General features: G+C 47.3%; 1 pseudogene; it reads left to right on the top strand.

Annotated features, from left to right (window-relative positions):
* The first annotated feature begins 4,861 nt into the window (after positions 1-4,861).
* Positions 4,862-7,031, top strand: LOC102930256 (annotated as a pseudogene).
* The last annotated feature ends 462 nt before the right edge of the window (positions 7,032-7,493 follow it).

The raw sequence follows: 7,493 nt of genomic DNA on the forward strand, positions 1-7,493 counted from the left end.
AAGGCACAGCCTGGTATCCAGCGGGAAGCCGCAGCTGGCCTGGCAGGCCGGGTGCCCCTACGCAGTAGTGTGGCAGCCTGGCGCTGAAAGGTGCCCTGTCCGATGGCATAGGCCGACGAATAACTCCCTGAGCCGTAATAGTCTTGGGTGGTGTAGGGCTGTGCTGGGCACTGGGGATGAGAAATCCATGCTTGACTTGTGGCTAAAGTGTGTGTAAAGCAGGTGTGAAAAGCAGGTATTTCCTCACTTTACATCCAAGCGGCACGCAGCCCCATCAGGCCAACAAAGGGTGGAGGCAAACCTCACACTGACAAGTGGGGGAAGAGACAGCCAGGAGTCCATGTCCCAGCAGGAGAGAGAGCGAGATGCTTGGTCTGGGTTTTCTTTTTCAGAAGGATCCATTTCAAAGGTTTACTGGTCTGTGAAGACAGGAGGCTGAACCTCAAATGCTAAGCAGCTAAATAAACAGATTGCATACGATATTGCCGTATTACAAAATTGTATAGAGTGAGGTCTTTTCTGAAAGCTAGTGACAAAGTGGTGATTAAACTCATTGCGAAATGTATGTATTAACACTATGTAAGGAATTATGAATACTCATTGACATTAGACTGGTTTCAGAGTAGCAGCCGTGTTAGTCTGTATTCGCAGAAAGAAAAGGAGTACTTGTGGCACCTTAGAGACTAACAAATTTATTTGAGCATAAGCTTTCGTGAGCTAGTGGGCGGTAGCTCACGAAAGCTTATGCTCAAATAAATTTGTTAGTCTCTAAGGTGCCACAAGTACTCCTTTTCTTTTTGATATTAGACTGTACAGTATGCCCAGACAGGAGGGAATGTTATGGCTACCTACTTGTCACCTATGTAAATTAAGGATGGTGGAAACAGAAACAATGGAAGTCCCATTTACATTGAAATCATACTGGAGACGGAAAGTGCACAGGAAGGGACGAATAGAATGAGGTAATTTTACCTCTTGAAACAAATTCATTGAACTTCAGAAGATTTAAGCAAGGACAGAAACCATCATTGGCATTCATTGCTAGACAGACACAAGAGGCCAGAGTTCTTGCAAACTGAGAAAAGTGGGGCATTCAACCAAAGGAGGTTTGTGGGCGGTGGTGGGCAGTGTTTGAAGTCCCTGGAGCTGAATATAGGTGAGCAACCTGCCTAGGCAAAGATTTTCTTCGAAGAAGATAAGGGAAGCCAGCACCTTTTACTTTTGTGGAAGGTACCGACTGAAGGAAAGTCAGCCATGGCTGGGGAGACGAATGACTGGTGAGAGAAACCGTTTTAAGCAAAACCTGTAGCTGGTTAAGTCTTGGCCATTAGAAACATATTTTGTTTTGCTTTACTTGTAATTCTATCTTCAATCCTTTCAATTGAACTCACTTAATCCATGCTCTTTTTTAATACAATTATTTATATTTACTATAAACCAATTCAGTGCTGTGTTTAAGGGGAAGGATGTATGTATCTCTGTTGAATTGATAAGTTGTAATGTGTTTTTGTCTCTTTACAGGAGCAATGAACCTTATTATTTCTCTGAGCTGTCCTGGAGTGTGCTGGACACTTCACGGCACACAGTTTGGGGAAAATTCGGGACTGGGAACATAGGCACTGACTCCGTGGGTGCTCTGGGGCTGGAGCACCCATGGGGAAAAATTGGTGGGTGCTCTGCATCCACTGGCAGCTCCCCGTCCCGCCCCCCTGCCCCAGCTCACCTCCGCTCCGCCTCCTCCCCTGAGCGCGCTGCCGGATCCTGCTTCTCCCCCCTCCCTCCCAGCGCTTGCGTTGCGAAACAGCTGTTTCGCGCAGCAAGCGCTAGGAGGGAGGGGGGAGAAGGAACGTGGCACACTTGGGGAAGAGGTGGGGCAGGGGCAGGGATTTTGGGAGGGGTCCAGTAGGGGCAGGGAGGGGGCGGAGTCAGGGCAGGGGCAAGGTCACACTCTGAGTGTCCATGTATAACTGCAGCCCTGATCCAGCAGGGTGGGGGGGCATGAGCACCCACTGTCACCAATGAAAGTTTGTGACTGGGAATGGTTGGGGGTCATCTTGCTGGTTGTAGACAAGGTTGGTAGAGACCAAGGAATCTGACTTGCTGGCAGGCTGCTGGGGTCAGAGTTCCTGGATCAGGGATGCAGTTATACACGGTCACTCAGAGTGTGAGCTGCCGTCTTGTTGCTGACTGTGACTGTCCCAGGAAAGGAGTTACAGTAGCAAAGCATTTGAGGCACCCAGGGTTACAGGGCCGGCAGTGACCTAACCGCTTACTCGTCTGAATTGCCCCTGAAAGCGTGACACATAAGCATTATTTTTCTTGCTTCTAACTGATCACTGAGAGTAGTTATACTACTGTAGTTCTAAGTAGTTAGTGTAGATCATTTTTTAGTTAAGGGATGATTTTACAAGGCAGTAATTTAGTTCCTGAATATATAAGTACTCTCTCAAAGAAAGGGGAATAATATCAAGGAACTCTGTAAAAGAAACTTGCTATCACTTTCTCTTGCCCTCACTCATCCCCATTTGAAAACCTTCCCATTCATAGGGCCTGATCTTGCAAATACTTAAGCATGTGCATAATTTTACCTACCTGAGCAATCCCATTAAATTTAAATGCATAGATCAGGGGTGGGCAAACTACGTTTTAAGCCATTTTAAGAGTTTAACTTAAGCCCTTTAACTTAACTTAAACGCTTAAGCCATTTTAAGCTGGCCCACGAGCTCCTGCTGGGGACTGAGATCTGGGGCTTGCCCTGCTCCGGCGCTCCAGTCGGGGTGCAGGGTCAGGGGCAGCATGGCCCTGCTCCGGCTCCTATGCAATCCAATAGCCCTGGTCCAATGACCCTGCTCCAATGGCCCCCTCCAGCGTTCAAATGGGAGCTGCAGGGGTGATGCCTGGAGACGGGGCAGTGTGCAGAACCAGCTGGCCATGCCTCTGTGTAGGAGCCGGAGAAGGGACATGCTGCTGCTTCCAGGAGCCGCTTGAGGTAAGCGTCGCTTGGAGCCTGCACCCCTGAGCCTCTCCCCATGCCCCAACCCCCTTCGCCAGCCCTGATCCCTCTCCCACCCTCCAGACCCCTTGAGCACCAGCCCAGAGCACCCTTCTGCACCCCAAACTTCTCATCCCCAGTCCCTCCCCAGAGCCCGCACACCTAGCTGGAGCCAGCACCCCTTCCTGCATCCCAAACCCTACCCCAGCCCGGAAACCCCTCCCGCACCCTGAACTCCTCATTTCTGGTCCCAACCGAGAGCCCACACCCCCTCCCACACTCCAACCCCAATTTCATGAGCATTCATGGCCTGCCATACAATTTCAATTCCCAGATGTGACCCTCGAGCCAAAAAGTTTGCCCACCCCTGGCTTAGGTGCTTGTGGAATCAGGACCATGTTTATTATTTTTGTGTGAATTCCTTAGACCAGCCGTGTCCAATAAGTTCGCCACTAGCCACATGTGGCTAATAGGCTATTGAATTGTGGCTAATGCATGTGGCTTTTTTATAATGTGGCTTAATGTGGCTTTTTTATAATGCAGCTAATAAGAAAAATTCAAAACCACAAGTGTGGCTAGCAGTGTGGCTAGCATCGAATTTCTATTGGACACCATTGCCTTAGACACTGAGCCCCTGATCCTACAAAGAGTTGTATGTGAGTCCTTTCTCGTAGGTTGATTTGGAAAAAGAAAATCCTGCTGCTGTTCCCTTCTGTGGCTGAGAGGCTGGGGCAGGCAGGCTGGGGGCCGTGGTGCGCACAAGACCCCCCGGGCTGGGGCTACGCCATGCCATCCGTCCTCCTGGTGCTGGGACTATGGTGCTGACCGCACCGCCCGCCCGGTGCTCTCGGGCTGGTGGCGCTCTGGCTGCACTGTCAACCCACTATGCTGGGATTGGGGGCACGCAGGGGGGCCGGCAGCCGCGGGGGGTGCTCTGGTTTCCAGCAGGAGAGGGGGACAAAAGGGGTGGGGCCTCATGCAGAGCGGGAGGGTCTGGGGGCTACCCTCCCCTAAGGGTGTGTTCACCCATGTCCGCAATTTTGTCATAATGCCATTGTTAGGCAAGTCTGAAGCATACATAAAACTTACATGTATATCTGTTTCTACTGATGTTTTGTTCCAGACATGGGGCAGTTAGCTGTTAAAATTAGGCCACAGACATTGCTCCGGTATATTAGGATAGGTTGCAATGTGTTGTCAAATAATTTTATTTGTGGCTTTTATTGATGTAAAGATGTTTTCTGTAGAGGGCCTTTTTCTTCTAATAAGGCCTCCTGGTGTTGCAATGAGCTTTTTGTGGACAGATCCCCTGTGCCCACCGAGAGCCCCCTGGGTGGCATGGCTCTGTGCAAGCACATTACAAGATTGGGTCCTAAATGTGTAGCCAGCTTGAAGCTCTCAGATGCATTTATTGTAATACCTAGAGATGTGCAGCTGAATGTGGAGGGACGGGACACTCTAGGCCTACTGTGACACTCTGGGAAGGGTTTGGGGATGCAATCTGGATGAATGAAGGGTTGTGTCACCACATACCCTGCAACCCTGGATGCCTCGCTACTATAGGTCCCATCCTGTGATGCTCACAGTCAGCAGGAAGCATGCAGGTCAGACCCTGTGTGTCTGTGCTTAGACTGGCCTGGTTCAGCAGCTCTTACCCCAGCAGCCTGTCTACAGCTTCACAGCCCCACTTTGGCTTCCACAAGCCTTGGTTACAACCAGCAAGATGACCCAGCACACTACTGGTCCCCACCATCTCCTAATAATACCGGGTGGGGAAGGGCTGGCTCAGTCCCAGGCAATTATTACTTGCTTGTTTTGTCGCTTCTTCATAAACTTCAGAATTGCTGTTTTAGTTAGCTTGCATAGCCGATGCTGTTGGGTAAAATTTCATGAAACATTCAATAAATTATTTTAACTTCACACACATACCCCTGGTGTGAGACCCCAAGTGGTTCCTCTGGTTGCAACACCTAAGTCCCTTTGTGGATCCCACCCAAAGCAACCAGAAAGCCAGGAAAAAAGTCAGGGAAAGCAAGCAGAAAGCCAGAGAAGTAGACATACCTGTGGCCCTGAGAGGGAGCAGTGACTGAGCTTCTTGGGGCACAGGACTGTCTTGAAAGGCAGGCTTGGAAATTGTCAGCAACAAAATTGCCTGCTGTTGTTTGTTCCTTCTGTGTTTAGAGGAACAGACTTTGTAAATAAACATGATTATACCAAAGACATACCTGACTCATATTATCAATGTCTCTTCCTAACAGGAACAACCTAGTAAGGCCCTGATTATTGGCTAAATCATTCGGGCCAAGGAGCAACAATATTTATAAACAGGGATAGGGACATAGATTGTCTCCCAGTGTGAAAGGGGTAAAACTCCAGTTTCATGTGCTCCTCCCCTTGCACAAGTGCTGCGGAGAAGAGGTATTAGTTACAGGAGAGAGAGAAGTAATATAATGTCTGTGAGAGGGTCATACATTCTGAGTGGACCTACATTTAAAACTGTTTATATCATAGTCGTGTGGATTATTTTACTGAATTGTATATTCTCAAAAGGAACTTTGTCCTGCATCACTGTTGGAAGATACGTGCAGCTACAAAACACAACAGTATTTTACCATTTCCTTTTGCCCTTTCTTGCTGTTTCATGGAATCAGTAATGATTACTTATCTTGTGTTAAATGAAACCAGAAGAATGGTCTTGTTGAGAGTAATTTTCTGTCTGAAAGAGCTATAAAAATATCTCTGTTCTGCAGTATTCTTGTATGGGTAACTATGACATGCCAAACTCTGTATAACTATCTGTGATAAATAAAGTGAAGTGTAGAATGATCAATCACTTCATCAAAAAGCCATTTTCCAAGTTCCAGTCATTTTATTAATATCACTGATCTCATCTGGCAGGTTTTTGGCTCATTTTGTTGTCAGCTTATTCCAAAGACAGAATGCATCTTTTACTAATGGTCTGTTTAATTTGGTGTGCTTCGAGTTTTGATGTTGAATGATTAACAAATATCTTTAGAAATAACTAATATTGCTTTTCTCTTCATTTTTGAATTCTTGAGCACTTGATCACTTTACATGGGCAGAGACAACTCTGGGTCTGGCCAGGTTTTAGGCCCCTGCAGTGTGTTTTGTGGGTTCCTTGTAGTCTTCAGGATATCTGAGCCAGCGAAGTCCTCTCCCGCGCCTAAAAAGGGCTCCAAGAAAGCAGTGACCAAGACCCAGAAGAAAGGAGATAAGAAGCGCCGCAAGACCTGGAAGTAGAGTTACTCCATTGATGTCTACAAGGTGCTGAAGCAGGTTCACCCCGACACCGGCATCTCTTCTAAGGCCATGGGCATCATGAATTCCTTCATCAATTATATCTTCGAGCATATTGCTAGGGAGGCGTCCCGCCTGGTGCATTATAACAAGCGCTCCAACATCACCGCTCGGGAGATCCAGACCGCCGTGCGCCTGCTGGTGCCCAGGGAGTTGGCTAAACATGCTGTGTCTGAGGGCACCAAGGCTGTGACTAAGTACACCAGCTCCAAGTAAGCAGGGGCTGTGCCATTCTGGGAAGCTGTTATACCTAAAACCCTGCAACCTCTCCAAAAATATAGGGATTGTATTGATAAAGAAAACACTGAGCTTGGAACAGAAAATCATTTAACTAATTTTATTAAAAGTGGACAAATTTAGTTATGGTACAAAACTACTCGTTAAAGCAATATTCAATAACGATTGTTTTATTATTTTTTTAACTTTATCCCCCCCCCCCACCTCTAAAGCTGGGTCATGCACAACTTTTATACTCATAGTTTTCAAAACAAAAAACAAAAAAAACCTAAGCAGACAAGACAATCTAACCTGAGTATTTTCCAAACAAGCCTACTACAGGATCAGCTTCATAATTATAGTCCCTAATACTTTCTCTCGTCTTGGGCTTTCAGAATCACCAGGTTTTCTGTTGCAGAGTGCTGGCACCAAATAGGTTTATTAGAATACTGCGCTTCTTATAACTAACTGCCATTGAGACAACATGTTGCGGTAACATAATCTTGACAGATAGGATCAAAGGGGAGTCACAAGTACCATTTTTGCAGCATAAGTTCTGGAACCATAAACATCTTGTACAGTAAATGTAGACAACTGGGCACAAGCACCAGAGTCTTTAATGTCTACTCCTGAAGGCATTCTGTGCCCCTCCCAAAAAAAAATTAAAAAGTATGCACATAATATTTAAAAATTCTGCAAAATTCTGAAAATTTTATTTATCAAATAAATGTGGAGGCTCCAGCATGGCATTTGGGAGCACAGGCCACTGGCTGCACAGAGATGGGAGATCACTGTGCAGCTCCTCCCACCCAGGACATGAACTCAGTGGTGAGACTGCACCCAACCCTGACACAGCGCAAAGATTGGGCCTGCTCCAGGAGCAACCCCCCCCCCGCCCCCACGTCTGTGCCAGGTGCACCAGGTGCAGGCAGGCAGGCTCAGCAAGGCATGATCCAAGCGGGGAGGG

This window comes from Chelonia mydas, chromosome 1 (genome assembly GCF_015237465.2).
Source record: "Chelonia mydas isolate rCheMyd1 chromosome 1, rCheMyd1.pri.v2, whole genome shotgun sequence".
NCBI lineage: Eukaryota > Metazoa > Chordata > Testudines > Cheloniidae > Chelonia > Chelonia mydas.